The sequence below is a fragment of the Haliotis rufescens genome, unplaced genomic scaffold (genome assembly GCF_023055435.1).
Source record: "Haliotis rufescens isolate VD_foot unplaced genomic scaffold, xgHalRufe1.0.p SCAF_23, whole genome shotgun sequence".
Taxonomy (NCBI): Eukaryota; Metazoa; Mollusca; class Gastropoda; order Lepetellida; family Haliotidae; genus Haliotis; species Haliotis rufescens.
The window spans coordinates 8,550,100-8,577,590 of record NW_025963924.1 but is presented as its reverse complement, the minus strand read 5'-3'; the positions used below and the strand labels follow the sequence as shown (position 1 = coordinate 8,577,590).

The window sequence follows — 27,491 nt, the reverse complement described above, 5'->3', positions numbered from 1 at the left end:
AGGTAAATGTCTGAGACCTGCATCACTTCAGGCTTTCCTCCCACATTAAACTGACACGCCGTGAAATAACCTGAATACTGTTTCAAGTTGCGTTAAACCCAACTCACTCACTCACTATTACCGTGGATCAAATAACAATTTCATTGACGCAGTCGGAAAAGAGACATCACATTTTCTGCAAATTGTGTGTGGCGGGTGCTACACCCTGCTATAGGGTTGAACATACTTACCCATTTCCCGAACACCTGGTGTCATCACTGATTTTCGGTGAACCATCCATACAATTTCACAACTATTTTGTCTTTTTTTGCCAGCAATATTCCAACTATATGACGTCGGTCTGTAGGAAATCGGATCTGGACCAGACAATCCTATGATTGACATCAGGAGCATCGACTTTCACGCATGGGATATGATAGCATGCATCAACCACGTCAACGAGGTTGACCACCTGATCCCGTTAGTCGCCTCTTACAAACGGTACGTCGCGCACATGGCCTTCGGGTTAACGATGTTCATCATTATAACTGAAGCACTGTTCAATCCAAATTCACTAGCTTGTTATTGATTGTAATCAAGCTTTATCTTCCATCCAGCTATAAACAGCACATATGGAGTTTATACTTCGGTAGAAGGAGACGAAAACAATAATATATTATTTGGCTCCAACTAACGGTTCTGTCGCCGACAACAATGCGAAGCGAAGCCGATCGTGTTTTCGTGATTGCATATCGATAATTCTTCGTTATGTGTCCTTAATCTTCACTACGTTATTCATCAATAATGCTTTGTTACGCTTCTTAATCAGTCTTCAATGAACCAAATATCACATATTGCAAATAGTGCACGTGCCGCACGGTGAGAGAATGGTTTGAAGGTTTCTTTCCGTCATAATTCAGTCTGTACTAATCTTATGAAGATATCAAATGACAATAGCCAATATTCCCATGATATACGACCAACTCCTTATATAACGAACTCTAAGCGGCCTTTCAACTACTGACTTCAAATCATAACTATTTGATAGTGATTCATAAACACATGCTCATACCATAGTCGGAATCCAACAATCGACTCTGCTTTATGCAGAGATTTCTATTGGAAATGGAAAGGGTTTTATCGTTTATTTGATTAATTATATCTGCTCGTTCAACTGCTTAAGCTCCGCCAAAGTTGGCCAAAAATAACTTATGCTTTAGCTCCAACTGCAATGGATCGAGTGGACAGTTCTGTATGTAGCCAGATAAGTATGATTATTGGTTTGCTTGATATTGCTGTCTGTGACGTTAAACAACCTTCACTAATACCACAGTTTGAATATAAGATGTCGTCATGTACCGCGACTATGTTAGATCCGATTTCGATTTTCGAAATTGACTTTTACACAAATTAAAGGGGAAAGAAATTGTAACAGTCTGGAAACCCATTTTTCGAGAAACTCTCCGCGTTGAGGACGGTATCGGTATATCAACATGCTATTTTCATGGGTAGATACTAAGGCATAAGGACAATTAAAAACCGTTTTTCGAACAAATTTTAAACCATGTTTACAAACGAACAAATTTTAAACCATGGGCCAGCTAATTATCCTCTGCTTAAACCTCATTCCTTTGCATCATGACACATACTTCAGGTGAATTTTTCCCTTAAGTTAATGCTTTTTTATCCGTTATCTCAATATTTGTCCATGGGCCATCAAATCATCCTTTGCTCACACCATACTCCAAATTTACACATCGTTTTTAGTTTCAACAAAATCAGTAAATGCGCTATCGTGTCATTGGATTGTCTGGCCCATCACTTGATTATCTAGTCAAGACTCGACTGTTAACAGGCCACCGTCGTATGGTAGGATAACTTCTGTGCGCCACAAGGAAGAAATACTTACTTATAATGCAAATCGTGTGTTTGGTGGCTTCTCTCGGCAGGACATGGTATGCTTACCCTTTTCGCGAACAGGGGCGGTCGGGTAGCCTAGTGGTTAACGCGTTCGCTCGTCACGCCGAAGACCCGGGTTCGATTCCCGACATGGGTACAATGTGTGAAGCCCATTTCTGGTGTCCCCCGCCGAGATATTGCTGGAATATTGCTAAAAGCGGCGTAAAACCATACATACTCACTCTCTTTTCGCGAACACCTGTTGTCATAGCCGATTTTCAGTGATCCATGTTATTGTCACCACTGTTAGCCTTTTACGCCCAAAGGAATTTGTTTTTACAGATAATGGAGTCTGATTATTCTCTGACGTTGATGTGTTATGATATATTACAAATGTTATGCATATAAATAGGGCAGAAAGCATTTCAACAGTCATAAGAACTCATAAAACAACTTATCGGATGGTCACGACTGCTCATTATCTGCACGGAATCTAATGTCCAGTTCTGGAGGCGTATATACAAGTCCCTTGTGAACGTGAACAGCTGGTATCTAATTAATTATTCTCAGTAAACCAACACGCCGTACTTACACACCAAAACTAAGCACATCAAACCGAAGTGTGATCAGGGAAGCCTTTCCTGCTGAATTAGAGACTAACAGATCGGCGTGGTTCTATTGGTAGCGAGATGCTTAAGCAATCGATAGCACCTGGTCCAAAGGCACACGCCAGCAATAGTGAGAACATTGGCACTAACAGTCACCACTAGTCGGCCAGCATCAGGCCAAGACCATATCCCCTGGGTAGTTGCTGTCATCGACCCCACCCCGCCTCACGGAACCTGGTCAGTGTGTCGTGGACCGTCATTGGATGAGCATCCTACTGACCACAGAGTTCTTACTTCATGTAGTAATGAACTAGGTTCTACGAGCATTGAGTTTACTGCTGGGGACTTTGCAAACAAGTTCATACTAAGCAAGCTGAAGTTTGTATCCATAAACACAGTATTAGGAACTGCCTGGGGTGATCTTCGTTTGTGTAAGTTCACAGGAAAGCGCCAGTGACTTTAAAGCAACACAGTAAGTATATTTTATTTGTAAATTTACCAATTTTCTAAAATTCAGTTGTGTCCATACATAGGGCGAACATGGGAATATTTGTTTATGTGACACAATCAATGTGCGTCGATGATATTCAATATTCAATGTCGGTGTTGTTAATTTCATCCTTTTAAACTTCAGTTGGGGCGGTGGGGTGGGGATTGGTGTCAAGTTATTAAATTGAGTGTGGAGTGTGTGATGGTTGGGACAAGAGGACCCATCCCCCCCCCCCCCCCACACCACACACACACACACACACACACATACACCCCCATTCACGCCGGACCCGCCGCCTCTGTCAATAATGCATCTTGTTGACCGTCACGCAGTTGTCATCTGTACATAAATAGTGCTACCTCAAATCAATTCCAGATAAATATTTGACATGACAGAACTAAAAGCAATGTGCCTGCCCTACATAAAGCGTGATGGCTGAAACAGTCCGAAACGATTTCAAACAAACAGAGATATAAAACAAAACATATTTATCTGCTCCTTTGTCCAACGTGGATTGCGTTTAAAGGAACGTCATCTCGTTCATCAGAATACACGCAACTGATCACCCATGTCATATACCCTATCAGTACTCCACGTGGTCTAATGGCTACGAAATAAAGTGTCCTTTGTTTCTTGCTGCAGTGACTATCAGATCAATCGTTCATTGATTTTTCTTGTAATGCAGAAAGGCACCATGAAAGCTGTTTTAAGTGCTTCACAACTGTGCAATTACCTATCTTGATTTGACCACATTAAACCCACCGTGTGTCTAATGACGTGTAGGAAGCATGATGACCACATTTTGGTTAAAAGGACTCTTCCAGGAAGTCTCCTACCATTGTGATTAATTGATTACATGTAGTTTAAAGACTATTTTCAGTTTGAATTGAAATGTACGACGTGCCCTGTTTAAACGATATCGTTACATTGTTATCATTAGAAATATGAGTTTGTTTCAGAGGTAATTTATTGATCTTACATTGTACCTTTATCTTAATGAGAAATGCATAATGCAAGTTATATGCATGTGAGCATCATTCAACGTAGGTGACTAATTCAGTGTCTAATGTTTGCGTTATTAGATTCCAGGGGTTATGAATACACTCGATCGATACAATCGGTCCCAAGTGTGTATAACCGGCATGGAATTAAAAGATAGAGTCACTGTACACAAACAGCAGATTAGAGACCCTAATGTTCGATGCTTAGGTGTCAGCAAACACGTTGATGATTGCGGAAACGGGAAATTTAGTATTTTTCCGTTTTATAAATTGTATACAAGTAACAAGCAGCTGAGACTGGAAAAAGAACAAATGTTTATCCAATTGATGAAACCCAAATTGAACTCTAGAATGTATTAATAGATTTGTCAGTTCAATCGTAAATGTTGCACAGTTACTTTACAAATACTGTATATTTAATTCAAATGTCTCCCTACAATTGTTAAATTACTTGGTGTCGTCGCTGGAGTGTGTAAATACATTATGACGTCACAGTTGTAATTTATGACGTCATCATAAGTATGACGTCATTATATGTCATTGTCAGTTACACTGAAGAGCTGTCATGAGACAGCGAAAGTACTATGTATGAAACTGATATAAAGAAGATGATGGACTAACGTGGACTTTATTATTTTATTTATATATGTATATATATATATATATAAATATTTATATATATATACAAAAATGAGGTAAATGTTCACTCGGTGTACATGTAATATATAATAAAATAATAAAGTCCACGTTAGTCCATTCATCTTCTTTATATCAGTTTCATAAATAGTACTTTGAATTCGCTGTCTCATGACAGCTCTTCAGTGTAACTGACATATCCATATGTCATATACATATGTCAGTTACACTGAAGAGCTGTCATGAGACAGCGAAAGTACTATGTATGAAACTGATATAAAGAAGATGATGGACTAACGCGGACTTTATTATTTTATTATATATATATATATATATATATATATATATATATATATATATATATATATATATATATATATATATATATATAGTTAGTGTAAAATTAAATGACATTGGGAAAACCTCAAAGTTGTCAACAGATCAATTAAAATATATTATTTTCAAGGTGCTTGCATGTCAATTTGGCATAGGCATAACCTTTTTGGTGAATGTCTTTATCAGTGATAATAATCGTTTATTAAGGTTATGTGGATTGTAGATGAAGCATGCATTCATTATTTTCATATCACATCTTCATCGGTGCCACGATTATGTTTCTTGGGTTGTCGGCACCACATCCGTGCTCGTGGGTTTCACCGAAGTGGTAAACGTCTGAGACCTGCATCACTTCGGGCTTTCCTTCCACATTAAACTGACACGCCGCGATATAACTGGAATACTGTTCGAAGTGGCGTTAAACCCAACTCACTCACCTGTCATCGGCGTAGTTGTGCATGCGTTATAAAGCAATCTAATTAAAATCAGATCTAAGTTCTCGCTGCCGCTAAGCAAAGATCTGAGGACATCCCATTACGTGTCACGACAGAACGACCATTCGCGAACTTTGACCGACCACTAAAACGACTAACAAGAAGTCGACATCAGCCAATTAGAAAGCAGCTTTCACGCGCTTTACGGCACTCGTTTCGACTTGACAACTTCCAATTCAGACTACGCTGACACAGTTCTCGATTAATTCTATTTTTTAAACTGAACAAACGAACATCCCGGAATGTCTAACATATGGTTGCGATTGTATGGCAGTGCTTCCCACGTACTGTCCAACGCCTCCTCCGTTCAAATGTTTATCCCACGGAAGCGAGAGAAAGACGATAATTTTGACGGAATCAGTCGTACGGGCCGTAAATGTCGTTCGGAGTACCCCGTGTTAACGTTTTCGAGGTTGCATGATTAGAAAACACATTCCGACTGTCACTTTCATGATCTGATAAGCGACGCTTTGAATGGTCGGATGAAAGGTCGTTCTGACGTGACCCTTAATGGGATGTCCTCAGATCTTTGTATAGCGATAGCGAGAACTAAGATCTGATTTTAATGAGATTGGTTATAAAGTTTCTTGGCGAATATGATCAAACTGGGAGTGCTAGTTTTAACATTGTGTAAATATTGAGCTTTCGAACTTGATAAAAACGGTGAATCGCAGTCGGATAATATTCATGAATATTCGTAGAAAAACATGGCGTAATCGTTTCATGTTAAGACAGGACCTGCCAATGTAAGACAATTGCGACATCAAACAGATTTGTTGTTATCTCTATTTGATAGTTAGTCATAATCACATGTTCATAATACAGTCGGAATCGTACAAGCGATTTCTTGTGGTTTTGTCGCTTTTATGTCTGTCGTTACCTTAACGTTAACATTTACGTATGACAGTAGTCTGGCTGTTGTCACGCTACATAAAAACAGCTCCCTTCTGTATAGGACTGATATGTTTCAGGTGGTCAGGGTCTCAAGGCTAGCGGCGATCCATAATTACTTCAGTTGCCAATCTGGTTGTGAGAAGCCCAAAGGAGATTGACTGCAACTCGAAATTCCACAAGTTATTATGCTTGAGCAGTTTTGGGAATTACCGAGATGTATTCACATGGTGTTATTTAGTTGATATCCTGTTCCAAAACAATAATCTTAAATCGTTAAAAAATAGTTAGGCACAACGAATGCAATACGTGGGTTTTTCCCTGTTTTAACGATCATTAACTTGCAAGCTGTAGGAATGCGAATACAGTTGTACTGTGTTAATTCTATACAAGTTGTCAATGCCTAAAAAACCCATTGTTGTACAAATTCTTAATATATTCATGTCCTCAATAGCCCGATTAGGGGGTATGGTGGCCCAGTCGTGGGAGGCGCCGCGATTCGTTGTGCAGAGTTGCGTCCTTTGGGCACGCCAGAAACCTATGATTGTTGGTTCGAATCCCTGTTCGCCCCGATTATGTTTCTAGGTTTGTCAGCACCATACCCGTGTTCGTGGGTTTCACTGAAGTGGTAAACGTCTGAGACCTGCATCACTTCGGGCTTTCCTCCCACATTAAGTTGACACGCCGTGAAATAACTGGAATACTGTTAAAAGCGGCGTTAAACCAAACTCAGTCATTATAGCCCGATTACAAATATAATAAGTCTTTTGAGTGCGTGACCTATTGATAACAGCGGTCAGAAAATGACATATAATGGGTTCTTTAGAGCAAATGGATGTTCACATCCTCCTCCTCCTCCTCGTCGTCGTCGTCGTTGTTATCGTCATCGTCATGATGATGATCATCATCACCATCATTTTGTACATGATAATCACAATCGCCTTCGTGGTGTAATGGAACGCCTGGCCACTTCTTACCAAAAAGACGTTGAAATATGGTACTTGTTGTTACCCTGCCTGGCGCTCGGCATTAAATTTAAGGGGATAAAACAAGGACTCGACTCCGCGGAGTCAATATACTGTGTCTAAGTGTGGTATTCATGTTAAACTCAGGTAACTCAGTGGGCTCGCACTATCAAACCGGCATAAATCGGGATTAAGTGCGACCGCCTCCGTGGCCTAGTGGTAGAGCGTCCGACCGGGGAGCGGAATGTCCGGGGTTCGATCCCCCGTCGCGTCATACCAAAAGACGTTACAAGACGGTACTTGTTGTTACCATGTCTGGCGCTAGGCATAAGGGGGCTAAAACAAGGACTGATCGGCTCGGAGTGAGTATACTAGGTGGGGTATTCATGTTAAACTGCGGCATAATATCTCAGTGGGCACGCACTATAAAATCGGCATTAGTCCGGACTAGTACAAGCAGCCAAACACACACACACACACACACACACACACACACACACACACACACACACACACACACACACACACACGTACACACACACACACACGTGCAAGCACGTCGCTTTATAAGTGAACTAATCATGAATGCGACGTTAAACCCCATTTCACCTTACCTATGTAAGGGAAATAATCTTGAAAGCAACGTTAAACACCATTTCTCAACAACATTCAAATCCTTGTTTATCGAAATACTTTTCAACAGCAACATGTCCACTAACCATGTTATTGCCAGTCAGTCATAATATACACAATCACCTTTCTCTTCTCTCACAACATGGGGACACGGGTGACTGAGTCTATACAATGTGTCAGGATACAACCAACGAGGTTCGAATCCTAGATTATGAACCTTGGTCTGTGAGCACGATACCCGATATTCCATCACCAAAATACCACAGTTGGCGTTCCGGGGCCTGTTTACCTTTTACGCGAACACCTGGTGTCATCAATGATTCCCGGTATTCCATTCATGTTTGTTCGCCTAAAATTACGACCAATGGAATATGTGGGGGTTACATCTGGCGTTGATGTGTTATCAGGTGACATGCCGTCACTGAAATACAGTTCAAACGGCGTTCAGCCAAATTTACTCAATCCTGAATTGTTTGATAGGCATTACCTAGAAGTTGACGGATGACAAAGTAGAGATAATTTGTGGATAACAACTTCTTTATTTACTGTAAAGGTTACGTTTCGGTGTAGATCCTTATAACGTTGAGAAGCCTTGACAGCTTGACAACGGTATAAGAATCTATACCAAAACGTCGACTTTACAGTAAATAAAGAAGTTGTTATCCATAAAGTATCTCTACTTTGTTACTCACTTCTGTCCAGACCCGTGAAGATTCCGGGGTAGAGTAGGTCTTCAGCAACCCATGCTTGCCGTAAAAGGTGACTATGCTTGTCGTAAAAGGCGACTAACGGGATCGAGTGATCAGGCTCGCTGACTTGGTTGATGCATGTCATCGATCCCAATTGCGTGGATCGATACTCATGATATTAATCACTGGATTGTCTGGTACAGACTCGATTATTTACAGATCGCCGTCATATAGCTGAATATTGCTGAGTGCGGCGTTAAACAAAAAACAAACAAAACAAACACTTCTGTCCAAGAGGTGGAAGGAATTGGTGCAGCCTTTTATAAACGAGATATGGTCTAACCCATGTTTCGTAAGGCGTCCTGATGATTAAATTTCTGGAGTGTGTAAACCCTCTACTTGTTCCGGTGAGTAGCTTGGGAGAAGCAGCATGGTCATGGAAGGTGCAACAGAGATGTCGCTGGTAGGATTGTGTTATGTGTGCACATAAACTCCCTGAAGTGGATTCAGCATCAGATGAGATATGGTTAACAGTCGTAATAGTGAGTGAGTGAGTATGGTTTTACGCCGCTTTTAGCAATATTCCAACAATATCACTGCGGGGGACACCAGAAATGGGCTTCACACATTGTACCCATGTCGGGAATCGAACCCGGGTCTTCTGCGTGACGAGCGAACGCTTTAACCACTAGGCTACCCGACCGCTCCCTAACAGTCGTAATAAGTTAAATGAAACGTTATAAGTGATAAGGTGATACGGAATATGTCATTACATCAAACTGTAGATGTACAATCAAATTTTCAAAACTTTGAAATAAAAGCGACAAAACCATTTCCATAGTGACAGGAAATCTCTGCTGAAAGCAGAATCGATTGCGCGAATCCAACTATGTTATGAGCATGCGTTTATGAAACACTATGAAATAGTTACGATACTAGGTGTTCGCGATAAGGTGAGCGTACCCTGCCCCACTGGTTGCATCATCACAAACACATGCAAAGACAAGTCAATTGTACTCTGAAAAAACCAAATGTGAATAAATTGTGATTTCATCGGACAAGCGTCAATCAATTTCTCGTCTAAATCTCACAATAAACTTGCAAAGCGCACCCAAATGAACTTCTGAAACAGGTGGTATTACCTAAAGCCAAGGTTTGATCGAAGGTAACATTATCAATATGCCCAGCGGACGTATTGCCAGAGTCGGTTTGTGTACGTTTCGCCAGCTATTGATTCTGTTTCGCGCCAAGGCCAGATCATGAATGAGTCTGAGAGTTCCCTTCCTCACGACCCTTGATGTATCGTAAATTCGTGACACTGTGCACAGAAACAGGCCCAAAGGGCATATTTACCAGACGACGGAAAATCAGAATCTTGACGCCTCAGCATATGCAAGCGTCGCGCCGTTACTCGTGATGAAATGAAGGTTTCAATGTCCGATTTATTCGCACCACAACTCTATATATAACTGAAGCTCGTTTTTCATGGGAGAAAGACAGACATTTCCCATTTCCAACTGTTTTCTTTACCTATTTCTGGTAGCTTTACTATTATCATTTTATGAAATGCCTCAATATAAAACGAGGAATATAGATGTAAAAAGTGATCTGAACCATTCCTCGAGTTTATCCGTGTTTTGTATGAGGCACTGTGTCTGAGACGTCGATGAGAAACCAACATGCGTGGCATCCTCATCTCGCAGCTGCTGATGCAGGTGTTGCGAAAAAAACTAAATACCAATAACTTTTATAGACGTCTCAGCTCCATAAACAATCGTGGCGAGAATATTCACGACAAATCAATTTGCGAAGAATTTTTACTTGTTTTTCTTGACATTTTATCTGAAAAAGGAAAGTTTAATTATTTAGGATTCTATGTGATGTGCAAAATGTTCGCATGGATTGCTTTTGAGAATCCCTTTTTACATCGTACTTGTTGTAATGATTTATTTAATTGTTAACTGAACGAAAGTTCAATTAAAACCCAAGCGTAGTTTTTTTGTAATTGTTTTGGCACACGCAGGACACAAAATATTAAATGCCACGATCAATTCAAATGATACATTGTATATAATAACACTAGCTTGGTCACATCAAGAGTCATTGACGTTTTGATGTAGAATTAAGTAAACTATTGTTCCAAAAGCTAATTTAGAGCAAAGCCGGGGTCATAATCACAAAAAGATAATCCACCTGACAATTGTACCATCTAGATTCATGTCTTTTGGTTTGTGTTCCAGTTGTGGAGTCTCGAAGACTCAAAGATGTTCATTTTACGTCAGCTCTCTTGAACAAATGAAAAATTCCATCTAACTCCATGGACATAAAACAGTCTGTTTTGAAATAATAAACTGAATAAAACCCGGGAGAAAGTTTTACACGTTGTATTTAAGATGTCATCAGAACAATGATTCGATCACAAATGACTCCTGCAAATGGTTAGGCTGTTATGGACGTCAAGTCCCAGACTCACTCATATTCATGTCCCATTTAAACAAAACTTAAAATATAATTCAAAATACTTTGTTATTGCTTTCCGAATTGAACCATGTTCAAGTTATATTTTCACAAACAAGTTACGTAGGCATGTATTCGATTGGATAGTTCAAAGGGGTTTTGATGCCTTTGGAACCAGTTTCTCCTTACATAAAACTCCAGACGAAGGCTTTGAACGATGTCACGCCATATTAGGTCATCTACGGTAACGACATCTGTATCCTCAACTGCAGCCTGGGAACCTCGACATCAGATAGGGCCAACGCTGTGAAGTGCACAGACAAAATTGATCCTGATATGGAAAAAAGGAAGCTCCATTTAATGAAATCTCGAAATGCTTCCGAGAAGGTATAGGGCCCGATGACCCTAAGCTTGCCCTACGAGCCGCTTCACAGGATCTGATGGTCAGGTTCGGTGTCATCATGACCTCATGACCCATCGGCGTTGTTTTTTGCTCATGCTTTTAGTCACTGGTTTGTCTTTTCGAGACTCGCTTACTAACAGGTAGCCTTGATGTAGTTGTAATATTACTGACCTCCGCTTTAAACGTTAACGTCAACGTTACCATACAATAAAGGACATTACTCTTTTCATTTATTTTCAAAACTTAGACCAGAGATTAACATCTCAGACAATTCTTGTGTTTTCATAAGGTAGTTTAGAGTTCCATATGATGACAAAATCGTTGGTTGTTACACTTCTTCACAATTATTTGAAGAAGGAAGTTCATGGAGTGCAGAAAAAGTGACGTTGGAAACGTCAAGTTCAGAACACGCAATCATAGATCTTTATCAGCGTGAAATATCGTTTTCATGAATGAAAACATATCCCTGAATTATATAAAGTGCATTGTTTGTGATAGTAGGCGATTAACAACGAATCCTGTTTCTTTTCGAGAATCACGGGAAGAGGGGTTTATTTGATCTGGGATGAAAAGTTCCATTTTATATTTGTCTAGTACATAACATCCATGTTCATAATTGTGGCTTGTGATGATATTACATTAAGAGTACATGACAGTCCCATTAGCGTGCATATTGAATTGGACATACATGGGAAGCATCACGCCAGACAAGCATCTCTTTTATGGTACTTGATGTGACGGACGAACTGTATGTTCTGAAATATTTTTCTCACCATCTGACGTATATATAATTAGCTTGTCATCATCTTTAATCTTCGAGGATTGATTGGTGTGTGTTAGACTAACGCTTAGTCCCTGAAAATATATAATTTTGACAGAAACGAATAACTCCTCTTAAATTGAAAAGGAACCCCTCTGAGTATGGAGATTCAGAACCTGAATAAAATCTAGACTTGCCTCATTTAAGGAAAAACAATAGGGTACTGGGACTGTGAGACAGGCTCTGTGTGTGTGTGTGTGTGTGTGTGTGTGCGTGTGTGTGCGTGCGTGCATGCGTGCGTGCATGTGTGTGTATGTGTGTGTATTGTTGTGTGTGTGTATGTGCGTGTGCATGTGTGTGTGTGTGTGTGTGTGTGTATTGTTGTGTGTGTGTGTGTGTGTTTGTGCGTGTGTGCGTGCGTGTGTTTATGTGTGTGTATGTGTGTGTGTGTGTGTGTGTGGTTGTGTGGTTGTGTGGTTGTGTGGTCGGGTGTGTGTGTTTGTAAGTGGGTGTGTGGGTTTGTTGGATATAGCATACAGTTAATTCATCTTGACGGGTGGCCCAGTCGTCTAATGCGCCGCGTTTCGCTGTGCAGAGTTGCATCCCTTGGGTACGCCAGAATCCTATGATTGTGGGTTCGAATCCCGGTTCGCCCCAATTATGTTTCTAGGTTTGTCAGCGCCATACCCGTGCTCGTGGGTTTCACCGATGTGGTAAACGTCTGAGACCTATATCACTTTGGGCTTTCCTGTCACATTAAGCTGACACGCCTTGATATAGCTGTAATAATGTTAAAAGCGGTGTCAAACCCAACTCACTCACTCATCTTGAGTTGGATGGTAATTGGAGGTGGATAAGCATGTTTGCTACGATTCTCTTGAGGTAGCAACTGCCGCACATGAATAAATTATTGATATCCCCATGCAGGCCTTTTCGTCACCAGGAAGATCCACAGAGGGAATTAAACGAGGATCTGGTGCACACAATGCGAGTCATTGCGTGTCATTAAACCGGACAGCATGGTCTTTGACTGGGGCGTAAACACACTCATTCATTTACCTGTATTGGGAAATGAATGTGCATCTTCATTGTTATTGATGAACACGTAACATTTCTGATAGAAGTAAAACAGTGACATAAATAATACAGTTTTATGTGAGCAGTAGCTCTATTGGAATGATATGAAACTATTATTTTTAATGTAGTCACACGTGTTCTTCCTTATTAAACCAGTTGGCAGATGTGTTTAAGTTTAACGTTCCACTAAATCGATTGAGGCTGTAGAGAGAAGCGTGTTCCTCACTATTTAAAATGTACATAAACAGCAGATCTTACGAACAGCTTCTGATCATGAAAGGACTCGGGTCTGAATGTCGTCCAAAACACTGCAGTCAGATAAATGTTTGCGTACTATTCAGACTGTGAACGTGTATCTCGTGAACGTTATTATTCTGCCTTCGTTCTGGCGAACCGTCCCAACAAATATAGCTGTATATACATCGTTTTCGCAACCATATGTAGGCTTACTCGACTTAACCCATGCTATGTGTATATATGACAAGAAGGTTAATTAGATGTGGAGCATAATTGGTGAAAGATACTAATAATTGTGTATAAGTGTTATTTCTTTAATGCAAAAGTAAAACTGAAATTGAATACATTGTGCTTGTCTTCCTTCCGTATTAACATTCAAATTCATGATATTTGTATCAGCAATACTGTCTACGTTCTACCGGTGAGTAAGCCTTATCTTACGAAATATGTCTGTTACTATTGTGTTTCTGAAGTCATAGTTTTTACGATCCATCACATGTTTGCACTAGTGCTTGATAATAACCTTGTGTTTGGGTGTTTCAGTTGTTTAAGTTACTGCTCTTGATATTGTCATTTTTCCTACTCGTCACGATATGGGTGAAATACTGCCGATGTGACGTTAAATAATAACTCACTCACTCACTCATTTTTCCTGACGTAAACGTGAATACACAGTCGTGCGGGATGCAATAATTCCGGCACCCTACCGAATGACTATATAGCACACAATAAGCATTTGGATCCCTGTGTGGCCGCCACACTAGCCATAGAATAAACACCATCGGTTCGGAATGTGACAAGTAATCTGTTTACAATTACAGAACATTGTCAACAACGTTATAATATTACCAGATCACTGAATAAGGTTTGAGGTAAGTGTTGAGGAATCCTGGGTCAATGTATTCAGGTTACATGACAATTAGAAGGTGAAATTACCTTAAAATTATTAATAAACATAATTTATTCCAAACAATATCAGAAACCATTATCTGTATATATTATCTGGCAACATATACCAAGGAGCCCCTTTGCAAAGATAAATTTTGAAAGCCGGCAAAGCCCTTCAAGATACCTGTTTAAATATGATTTATAAATAATTAAATGCCATATTTATAGTTTACTGTAAATCTCCTTTGACGTGTTATATGGACAGACTATTGGTGAGTTGATGAGCACTGTGCAAATCGAACAATCGTGTGTAGGAGTATTCTAACTGCATATTTTCAGTCAATGTATCGCCGATGTGAAGGGATCTATCCGAGAATCAGATTCAAATGGCCAAACTTTTTATTTTTCGTTTTATATATATCAAACACTTTATTCCATTTTACTACAAGTCACGTATTGATAACGACAAAGGGTAATGCGAGTAGCGCTGCAACCTTCCATAAACTTTATCTCAATGTATTGTAACCTCGTTTATGTTTAGGAATGTCGTATGTATACAGTGAGATCATAGCCCAATTCATGTGTGAAGATAACAAACCCAACATCTTTGTTCGGTTTAAGATTTAAACATACCTTTAGAGCTGAACATATCTAGCATGTATTTAATACCATATATATGTTGATTACGCCTTCTGCGAACACCTGGTGTCATCACTGGGTTTTCGATGTCCATTCATATGGTTTTTAGCCGCTGCGTTGCTTGTTCTCCCAATGGATTCTGTGACGGCGAATGATCAAGACAAGTTTCTGGCGTGGACATTTTTTATATTTACAGTGCAGTGAGGTATTTTCCTAAATGCCTTTTTAGTAAAATGAATTTGGCGCTAAAGTTAATAAGCTGGGCTAGGGCAATTGAACGCCGAGTAATCGCTTCTTGGTTCACTTGTCATTAAGTCTAAATCAATCTCATTAAAAATGCCTATCTCCGTAAACGTTAATTACTATTGGCACAAGCGGACATCATTTAGATAGAAAACTTCTCAAAAACCGACGACAGGGATCTATTTGACTGAGAATTTTGTGCCAGACCCGAGGCCTCGTCCTGCTAAATACGGTTTAGTTGAGTATATTGTTGATTCAGTAAATACAATCTTATCCCAAATGAACAACATAGACTAATCTATTATACATCGATGATAACAATATCTGAAATGGTATTTGAGCCATGCATTATTATCTCTTTAACTCGATTTATCTTTGGGACATAAAGAATATCTCGATTTATCCGCAGTTCGAGACAAACGGAGTATCAAAGCTAGACCAAGTCATCGATAATGTTTCTATGCGCCATTGTGCTACAGTCACGGCGATCAGTATCAATGAAGTTCGAGGTTAACAAGGTTACGCGAAAATGAATACCAGTGACAATACAGGTGGTGTACCCTTGTTGATAAAGCTTTCGCTCGTCAAGGCCCGGGTTCGATTCCCACATGCTTACACTGTGTGAAGTCATTAGTGTCCCCTGTCGTAATATGACTGGAATATTGCTATATAATACTCACTCCCAATGCATAACGAACAGTATGTGGGGATTTAGGAGGTAGAATTGGTACCCCTATCATGTGTCGAAAAAGGCGACACATGGAGTGGTCATGCTCGGTGACGTGGCTAGTTGTGTGTCATCTCAGCTCCATGGGAAGTGTCATGGATCATGCTTTCAGTCACTGGTTGCCTGGTTACGATTTTGTTTGTTTGTTGTTTAAAGTTGCACTCGCTGTATGACGGCGGTCTGTAAATAATCGAGTCTGGTTTGACTGACATCATGAGCATCGATCCACGCAATTGTGATACGATGACATGCATCAACCAAGTCAGCGAGCCTAACCACCCGATCCCGTTAGTCGCCTCTTACGACAAGCGTATTCGCCTCTTACGGCAAGCGTGGGTAGAAGACGTATTCTGTACCCAGATCTTCGAGGGTCGGCTGTTTACGAGTAGATCGGCGATCGTTGTTTTGAGGGAATAATACTTACTGCGGAGTTAAACAACATTCACTCACTCCCATGTAAATCTAAGTCACGAATTCTCTCACCCAGCATACACGCAATACCCACATATTCTCGCATACTGTACATGCTAACTATCACGTCCACAACAACCATAATTTGACACTTTATCAGTTTACTGCTAAAAAAAAGAGAAAATATAAGTACACAAACAGGAATATTGTGATTGATTTTTTCTATGAATTATTTGTTGTTAAAGGGGAAGTGTACACGCAAAAATCACTTTCTTTCTTTTTCTAAACAAAACGCAATTTTAGAATTAATTAGTATCTGTGTTTGAAAATATACACTCATTTTTTCACAGTGAAAGTAGGAAGCTCACAATAGTGTGAAAATGATATGCCGTTATGAGGCCTTCGTTTTTCGAGCTAAACAGGCCTGAGTTATCCCCCTTAGATTATGACGTAATTGGTGCCAATTCAACTGGGTCCCTGTCTATTCTCAACGCAAAAGATATCAAGTACCAGTTTGCGGTAAAACAACATGGCCTACGACACACTCCGGCGCAGTGGTGACTCAGCATAACACTATGCTGGCTGGCATCTGAGACGCTAGAATCACACACCTAGACCTACACCACGTGAAGCGGCTCTAACAAAGCATGATGACGTCATAATGTTTATCAATTGACACCAATGACGTCATATTGCAAGGGGCATAAGCCATGGTGTTTTTGTTGTGGAAATAGAACACTTGGTAAATGTGAAAAATATAAATCGTTTTAATGCGAAAAATATGTTAATTAATTGTGATATTTTTATATTTTTGTCTATGACACTTCTAGGTTAACACTTTTAATGTGGAAAAAGTACAAGAAAAATAGGTTAATTTCCGTGTGAACTTGCCCTTTAATATATTCCATCTTTATGACGACCGCCTGTAATTAATCGTGTCTAATCCAAACACTCCAGTGACTGAGATAGTGAGCAACGATCCACACCTCATACCGTCGGGGCACGTTGACACGCCATCAACCAGGATACAGAGTCTAACCACAAGATCCGTCATGTCTTACGACCAGCATTAACTGCAGGGGACCAATTCTATCCCATGGGGCGAACCCAAATCACCGACTAAGCCACTATTTCAACTTTTGACAAATCACAGAAAATAACCCGATTTACGGAACTTGACATAGAGCAAGCTTTATCGACAACAAAAATAGTTTTTTTGTGATAAAAAATAGAGTGGGTCTCTTGTCACGAGGATTTCCCGACAATATGAGTGGTTAAAAATACCAGCTTGACATTCAAAGAACACCAGATATTAACTGTCGTGTTTTGACCTTTTTTTAAAAACACGAAGAAGAGCAATTTTCATTGATGTCCTTGTGCAGAACACCGATGTATGCCAAATATAATTGAATAATAATCTGTTCTTCGACAAGCAGTCAGCGTTCTTATAATGTTGGCATGCCAATAGGATAGGAAAGTGAGCGAGTAGGGATTTATATTATGTCCTTTTTTATATTTTTACAGCTTTATCACTGCCATATTGCAACCGCATTAAATCTATTTCACAGTGTAATAAGCTATGTATTTCCATATTTCACATGACAATCATATTATGGTATTTTACATCATTGTGACATTAATATTTTCCCCACAAAATTGCCCACATCCATATTTCATTTTAATACAAGTGTCATTCCGTATATATGCGTGAATATTTCAGTTATACCACATTGTAAGATAACTATACAATCAGTAACTCGTCGACACAGATAATTAAAACTCCAATTAAGAAATATTCCTTTCTGTGACTTGGAAAGGAACAAAATAGAAAAAAAGTCCCAGAGATTTCAAGTGATTGCAGCGGGTATATGAGAATGAGAATCAATACTGCTCAACTTAACAAACTGAACGTCTGCAGTTGACCTATCTATAGTTTGTCACAAAAATATAGGCACGCTATCAAGCTGTGTTTGGCGGCCTACGACAAAAGATCGAATCTGAGTCAAGCGACATTATGATGTTAAATAAAAGCGTCAAAACCCTTTTGATAGTCATACGATACCCATTATAGATACCGACTATATTATAGGCATGTGTTTATTAAACACTATCAAACAGGAGCTCACCACAAACACATGCAAAGGCAAGTCAATTGTTCACCTGAACAAACAGGTGGACATACGGTACGAGTCAAAATAGAGATTTGCAGCAGACATAATTTTTGTCACTGACGGGTCAAATTTGGAAATGTCCTCCACGTGGCTCCCATAGAAGCTTTTGAAAGCTTTCCTGGGGCCTTGAACGTTGTTACCTTGAACAAATAACTTTTGAAATCTTTGAAATCTTTTTGAAAACTATTGGAAAGTTGACGTCATTCACCTTTTCATAAGTCTTGTGAAGAGTTTTTCGTCACTCTGATTCTTTATGCATAGATCTAAACATGAAACAGATGAGGTGGTTTCTCGCCCTACACCGTCGGTGCACAATGTCATGATCAGCACACAATCAAATCAGAGAACCTGAACACCAGATCCTGTTCAGTCTTCTCGTACAAGCAATAGAGTTCTTGTCACCCGAACTATCCCGATCCACAATCCCGATAATCTTACTGTCAGTAACGTCTGTTAATAACATGATGTATTCGTTCGTAAAATCGAAATGAAGATTTTTATAAATGAAATTGAGGGTGTGGTGAAATGGGATTTAATGCCGCGTTCGCGATGACGTCACTTCAATAGAGTCGTGCAGGCAGGTGCGTGGGTTGCTGCTTGTACTCGAGGGGCGGTCGGGTAGCCTAGTGGTTAAAGCGTTCGCTCGTCACGCCGAAGACCCGGGTTCGATTTTAGACATGGGTTCTATGTGTGAAGCCCATTTCTGGTGTCCCCCGCCGTGATATGCTGGAATATTGCTATGCCATGCCACAGTTTAACATGGATAACCCCTCTCAGACACATTGCACGGACTCCAAGACGGCCAGTCCTTGTTTATCCCCTTAATGCCAAGCGCCAGGTAGGGTAACGACAAGTAAATTCTTTTGCTCTTTCGAACCAGCGACCTTCTCTCCGGACAGACCTTGTATCCACTGCAGGCGGTAATGCCATTAACAGTATGGGAGTATTTTGTCCTCGCGACGTCACTGCTGCCAGTTCAGCACTCGACTCATCTCAGCCCATAGGTCGCATCTGTCAGCTCTCTTCGGAATCCACATTTGAATTATATCAGTTCGATTCACATACAAGTAACTATCACATAACAAAACACACCGTAACCCATCCTGGCACTGTGGGAAATATTACGAGTTTTTCTTGGGGCGTTTTTTCGCCGAATGAAGTTTTATGATCAATTATATTAAGTTGGTTGTATTCAACATTGGACGTCATGTCAGAGGTTCTACATGCGGCGTGATCGGGCTGTCACAGTCAATATTTTGTTATGATGCTGTATAACCACTCCCCTGTTGACTGATGGCGGATAACTTGACTGGTCAGATAAAAGAAGTTTAAGATGATCATCTCAAGAGGATTTTGTTGATGACACGAATGTTATGAAGAGGTGACATGTTGTCTCATAACATATTGTCTATCCCTGAATGAAAGTTGTGTGAGTTGCTGGTGTTACCGGCAAGGCAGGACATGCTTACCCTTTTCGCGAACACCTGGTGTCATCACTGATATTTAGTAATCAATCCACAGTATTTTCATCACAATTTAGCCGATGGAATCTGTTTCGGTAGATATATTGGTACTGGTTATTGCGTTGCGTTGCGTTGCCATGCTTTTATCTTTTACAATAATGTGGGTCTTTGAGAACCAAACTATTTTGAAATCCTGCATACGACTCATGAAGGGCACAATGCAGAACTGTAATAGCACATTACTATATAGTGAGTGAGTTAAAATTTAACGTCGCATCGGCATTTGTTCAGCCATATAGCGACGAGAGATAGGTATAGAAGGTAATGCTATGTAATATATGTTAGGCGTAGTGGCGTTTGATTTAAGAAAGGTGACATCTTCAACGAATTTGAAAAGCGGAAACCAATATTATGATTTATTTATCCCAAGACATCTTTTCCATTGAGGACAAGATAAGATAAGTATTCCGAACATTTATTCAAGAGCATATTATGAACTTAAAATGTTTAATTAAGGTGCTTGTATCAACTTACTACCAAGTTATCAATGCCTGCCATTACTCTGCATCGTAAATCCACCCTTTAGATCTTATATTTGACGTGGTTATACCTCTTAATAATTGATAAGGAGTTTTCTTGTAGAAAATTATAATGATATCATACATATTAACGTTGTATAATTTGTAAGTCTTCTTTAACTACCCTATTAATTTGAGCATGAGACCTTGAACATCGCTTACAATATTCATGACCTGAACGGAGTGGCTATTTACGACTTTTATGTGTGTGAGACAGCGACGATCTAAGGCAGTTTATTCCAAGTTCGCAAGGATACTTCCCGTCTGATTGGTATACGTCATATAGGATACGGTATTGTGAGAATTAATGTGACAGCTTAGCTGTTAAGGAGGTTACATTAAACCCGTGGGTTAACCTACAAACTCATTCCAAGGCTGACGTTCCTCAGTCTCTTCTTGAATTGTTAAAACAGTTTTAAAGTTTGAAAACGATTTAGTACATTTAGATCGAAAGGCAGACTTGCTTGTTGTACGTTCCTGTTGTGTCTTGATGTAGTTTGTACAAGGGCAACTGCTAAATTGGGTTCGAAATTCATTTCATAATATTACTATCATGGCTTGTGAGTACAAAATGCGTCAAAACCCAACGCAACTTTTGCGGGCAGCGTTTGCCAGTTCACTGAAACCAAGAACGTATGGTGCTGATAAACCAAGGAAAGGGACAAATCCTGGGTTCGAACCCACTGTCAGCGGATCATAGCGGCGAAGGTACGCAACTCTTCCTCGTCATTCCGATAAAACGGGTTTGATGTATCTATGCCAGTTGTCCCATTGAGATTCAGCTCTCTTCCATTCTCCGTCAGGGTATGATGTTGGTCTGCACAGTTTTTATTCGAGTACTGAGGTTGCGAAAATATTAAGTTGAACCATTCTTTTTCGTACTTAAGGTAACTAAAATGGAATATGACCTTCAAGATTCAAAACATTAATTCTAAAAGAAGAAGATTCATAATTATAGATATATCACTGATTATGCCTCTGTGACATATTAATACGAGCAATCGTAAGGCTTTTGAAATGTATCTAATCCATGATTCTGGTGTGGTATATATAATATAATATATACCTTCACCTGAACATGTTATTACAGTGCCGGGTTAGAAGTGGTCTTCAGCAACCCATGCTTGCCGTGAGAGGCGACTAACGGAATTGGGTGGTCAGGCTCGTTGCCTTGGTTGATGCATGTGAATGTATCCCTATTGCGTGGATCGAAGCTCATGATATCAATCTCTTGATTGTCTTTTCCTGACTCGCTTATTTACAAGCTGCCGTCATTAACAGGAATATTGCTGAGTGACGTTAAACAACAAACAAACAAACAAACGTATAATTACAATGATCATAATAAGAACGTTGTTGAATGTTCCCCCGGGGACGTACCTACATGTACGTTTGTAAGTGTAGTGTATGTACGGTGAGCTATGACTACAGGATATTGGTCCAAATATTTTTTTGAAATTTTGTTAATATCGTTTCATATTTCTCCTTAGTGATAAATGCAGCTTTGACTTAATGTTTTAGCTTTGCTGAACCAGGAGATGAAAGACTTTATCCTCTGAGATATTTTTTTTGTAGCTAAATATGTTATTTTTTGCTTCAACGTCATCGCTAATTCCTCATCACAAACGAACATAAAATGATAAAAGCAACAGATTAACTATGAACAAATAATTAATAAGATGTGGCCGTTTTTAGGACACCGAGTATTCTGTTTTATCTATCATGTACCTATTGACCCCACCTTAATGCTCAATAATATTAATCATAATATTTGTTGTATCATTAAGGATCCAATTAACGTGGGTTCCGTTTCAAATATATGCAAACTGGTTCAGCAATGGTCTCTTTATGGCACAAGTTGCTTCATGGTACCTCAAACAGAAGTCTGGACAAACAAGACGAAAGTGTTACTGACAGTTTGGTCAGAATTAGACGAAAGTGGTGAGAATACATTCACCATTCACTAACAGCACTCAGAAACTGAAGTGGGATCTTATCGGTTTTACTCGTTCATTAAGGTCATAATCTTAAGTGTAATCTGTTAGGAGTTATGACTGGCAAGATGGACGTTGAAGATGAAGAGGTCCAATCGCTAGGATGGAACCCGTCGCCTGGTGCCAATAATGGCAGCAGCGAGAAATCACATTACATTACCGCACTGCAAAGTTGTGTAAGCATTGGCAATTCAATTATTCATGTTGAGTGGGAAAATCGATTGTTGTGATACACTGATTGTAATCTACAGTGATTGAGGTTGATTAGAGGGTTATTTCCCGGCGGGAGCCATTTGGAAGGAGAGAATATGGGAGGGGGTGACGTTCCCCACTCGTCCCAGTGCCAGCCTACACATATACTAATATAAGGAAAAGAATTGATGGATATCAACTTCTTTGTTATGAGGAACACAACGTTTCTGAGTATATGCTTACTCCTTCATCCAGTGAATTAGATAACAAAGGTGGAAACTTAACAAGGGGGAGCCAACAGATACATACACTAGCATTCACAACGTCAACGCCAGAGAATGAGCAATCTCGAATATGTATGTCACGTTATGGAATACTGAATTTGGTCACACACTCAATGTCTCGGTAGTGGACAGCTAGTTTACTAAAGGACTTGGCGGATTGTAGGTCATTGTCCTCGGATGGTGTTTATCGTCGCGCATGTTTTCATATCCTTGTGGATCCTTGGTTAGAAATATTTCGGATTCGATCATATGGTCATAGGATCCTGCTACGTCTGAGGTACGCAACTCTGCGAAACGCACTCAAAAGCGACGTGGCCATCATCCCCCTGTCCTAAAGTACCTGTCGTGGACACAATGATGGAAGGACTTAACCAGTCAATTTCGAGTATCCAGTGTATTATGTCTTCAATGAATGTATAACACACTAGATCATTGATGATGACAAGACTACAACTTTCGAAATAATGCATAATTGTTACCTACCAGAACATAAATATTAAGATGATTTGTCATGGATGAATAATTATTTAGTGAGTTAAAATCTGAAGTCACATCGGCATTATTAAACCATGATATAAAAACAAAAATTCAGCAGTACCTATTTGCTACCATTAATTAGGACTCTAATGTATAATGTTCTTAAGGGCATCTGCGAGTAATGATTCTGCGCAATACTCGCCGTCATATGACCATTAACGACATATCTAATTAACACATCTCTGGTCAATTTATCGATTATATGAAGCAGTCTACTTGTCACGTTGTCAAAGAAACGTCCTTATGTATAAAAAAACAAAGTGAATCAGTTCCCATTTTGTTTTTTTGATATAAGATATTTACCGGTATCCACCTGGATTTCGAGGATTTGCATTTGCAGTTAAACCAAGCGACTCGGGCGCGCCATGATCCTAAGCTCGGTGGTTCGAACCCCAGATTCGCGCCGATAATTGTCATTGGTTTGTCAACATCATGCCTGTGACCATGGGTTGCTAAGATCTGAATAACTGTAGTCTTTCATCCAAAAACCAAGCTCGCTCACAAGATCACTTACTCGCTCGCCCAAAATCACAAACTCACTCACGCACGCAAATGTCAGAAGGCGTCACTCGGACATCGAGATTATACATAACCGTATTCCCCTTTGTATCCATACATGTATGCATCACCTGTAACGAAACAAAACAGTATATCTTTTTTCTGACCAAGATATAACACAATTTATTGTTCTTTGCAATATCCAGGAAGTGTCCAATCTAGACCCCTAAGGATATCCAAATTGGTTTTAATGACCTACTAGTTTTCCAAGTAAAGTGGGGCTGACTGAAGTATGCGAACGTAATGGCAGCGTTGTATCCCAGTATGTAATTGTTTCCTGCTGTATATCGTAATTGGATCTAAAGTAAAAGACTATCATTTTACAACATGAATGTAAGTGTGTTTTATTGCCATGGTCAGCCACCGGAAAAGTAGGCATTAAATGAACCAAAGAATACAAAGGTGAAGCAATGATAATTTATGGCTGATATCGGTTTTTGTTTGAGAACAAAGCATGTACCTTGGGGGTTAATTCAAGATGAGAAGCACAATAGATGATTAGGGTGGAAAAAGGAATCGCTTTGTTACCTTTCAACAGATATCAAGGCTTCATATGGGAGGAAAGCCAGAACTGGGTCAGAATCAGAATCAGTTTATTCTCTGAAACCACAAAGGTGGTACAAGAGCATATTACAATAAATAATTATGCATATGTTCAAAAAGCAGACAAGATGGCAATTAATAACAACATGTGATTACCTGGCATTTTTAATACTAATGGACATTTTTACAATAAATCTCGATAATGTTTTTAGATCCTGTGTGTTTGTTGTTGATAAGAGTTTTACAAATTTTATAATATTTGGCCATTCAGTATAATATGGTGAGAGAAATGTTCGCCTCTCTCTTTTAAAATAATTACATCTGAATAAGTAGTGAAATTCATCAGCAATAGATGGGAATTACATAATTTACAAGTTCTATTTTCCTTTGGAATATTTTTCCATCGGCCAGTCTCATTAGGTAAATTATGATTACAGGTTCGAAATCGTTGTATTGGAATTGCTATTCGTTTTGGCAATAGAAGATATTTATCGAGAACCGATTGTAATTAACAGTGACAAGATACATTTTCCATAATCATAAGAAATATCTGCTAGAAGCAGAGTCCATTTCACGATGCCGACACATTTGGAAATGTCCTCTACATGCCTACCATAAAACCCTTTGAAAGCTTTGCTGAGGCCTTGAATGTTTGAAACTATATTTGAGCAAGAGTTGTGTAACGCTCTTTGAAATTTTCGTAGACATTTTCTGATACCTCTCTGAGTGAGTGAGTGGGTGAGTGAGTACGGTTTTACGCCGCTTTTAGCAATATTCCAGCAATATCACGGCGGGGGACACCAGAAATGGGCTTCACACATTGTACCCATGTCGGGAATCGAACCCGGGTCTTCTGCGTGACGAGCAAACGCTTTAACCACTAGGCTACCCGACCGCCCCTCTCTGAGTGAAATCTGAGGACATTTTCGTATAAGGCAGCGTCAGGTGGACAATCTACACACCCAATCAGCGTCGCGGCTTCTAAGTTCTCGGTACGAGTGAGCAATGCATTCAGACAAGAATATCTGATTTCTGTAATTGATTGGCAAAGAAAATATTATTGTAGAGCTGATCAGAGAATCGTACACGTGGATACAAATCCTGAGCGAATTACCGAAATACCATATGGACGCAGACTATGGTGGCCACTGGGTCCTGGGTATTTATCATTATAAAAATGGAGATATAATATACTGGATAACGAGGATGATGCCGTATCTGTATCTGTTAAGTACTGTAACTATCCACTTCATAACGCCATATTGAACAAAGAATGCCGGGACAGGATGGATGCTATCAAATTGCATGTGATGTATCTGGTAATTATCAAGCAATACATCACGGCGTGATAGTATCATATTATCATACCCCGGTATTATCTTAAAGTTGTTGCACCAGACATTTTATTGACATTCAAAACAAGCTGCTGACGTCCGAAACACTTTTCTTTCAAATATGTTTCTTTATTGGTTAAACCAGAGACCATATAATAGATATAGTTTCTGGTTAAACTGATCTCATCATGATAGCTAATGTTTGCACCTACATTGCTAGAGAATGGATGGTGAAACGTTAATGGCCATATATTAAACTATATGCCAAGAGCAGGCCAAGAAAAGTCTAAATCAATAATATTTGATCAGTTTCTTCGATACCGACATTGTCAAGAGAATATACACTACCTGGCAAATTAATGTGTACATCGTTGTTTGATGGTGGATAGGAATGAAAGAAACAAGAAATGATAGATGTTGGTGATGTGTTTGATTCAGATATCCCAGACCTCACGTGTCCAGTGTTTCGGCGACTGTTTTCAGCCTACTAATATTTTGGATAACGATGGTGTCACACAGCTACGTGTAAACGTTCACAAAATGTAAATACAGATTTACATAATTTTTAAGCATAAAGAACATAAAGTCAGAAGGTAAATCATCAAAGTAGAGCCTTATCGTGAGTGAGTTAGGTTTAACGCCGCTTTTAACATTATTCCAGTTATATCACGGCGTGTCAGCTTAATGTGGCAGGAAAGCCCGAAGTGATGCAGACGTCTGGGACCTGCATCACTTCGGGCTTTCGTCCCGCATTAAGCTGACACGCCGTGATATAACCGGAATGTTAAAAGCGGCGTTAAACCCAACTCACTCACTCACTCACACTACTACTACTACTACTACTACTACTACTACTACTCCTACTACTACTACTACTACTACTACTACTACTACTACTACTATATGCTGACATCTGAATAAAGTATTAATATCGCCCTCTGCATGTTCATGTTCCCAGGCAGCAAATGCCAATAAATCAACCATTTCGTGCAGTCTCAGCCCCAAATTTATAATTTATGATATATTCCTCTTGCTGTTTGTTTATACGACGCTAGGCATCGAAAGTGGGGATTCCAGATTAAAGGGGTTATCTGGACATCTTTCGCGATTCTGCATTAACGTCATAATCAATTTTGATGTGTCGGATCCAAAGAAATAGCTTATTTCTGGGATTGTTCTTCATTAACAATTAGGTTAGATTGTGGGATGTCGTCAAGACGAGTCTGTCCAATGTGATCAGGATCTGGCTGTGACAGATATGTGCAGTCAACGCCTATCACATACACGGGAATTAACTGGGAACCGACTGACGGGATTGAAGGAATTAAGCCATTTTGTTCAAGCTTCGGTGGTATTTACCAACGTTAATTACGG

General features: G+C 39.6%; 1 protein-coding gene across 1 annotated transcript in view; it reads left to right on the top strand.

Annotated features, from left to right (window-relative positions):
• The first annotated feature begins 2,660 nt into the window (after window positions 1-2,660).
• Window positions 2,661-27,491, top strand: part of LOC124151775 (guanylate cyclase soluble subunit beta-2-like) — a 96,394-nt gene continuing 71,563 nt past the window's right edge. The window contains exon 1 of the mRNA XM_048401755.1: window positions 2,661-2,958. The gene's annotated coding sequence lies outside the window, so the exon portion shown is untranslated. The remainder of the gene's footprint in view (window positions 2,959-27,491) is intronic.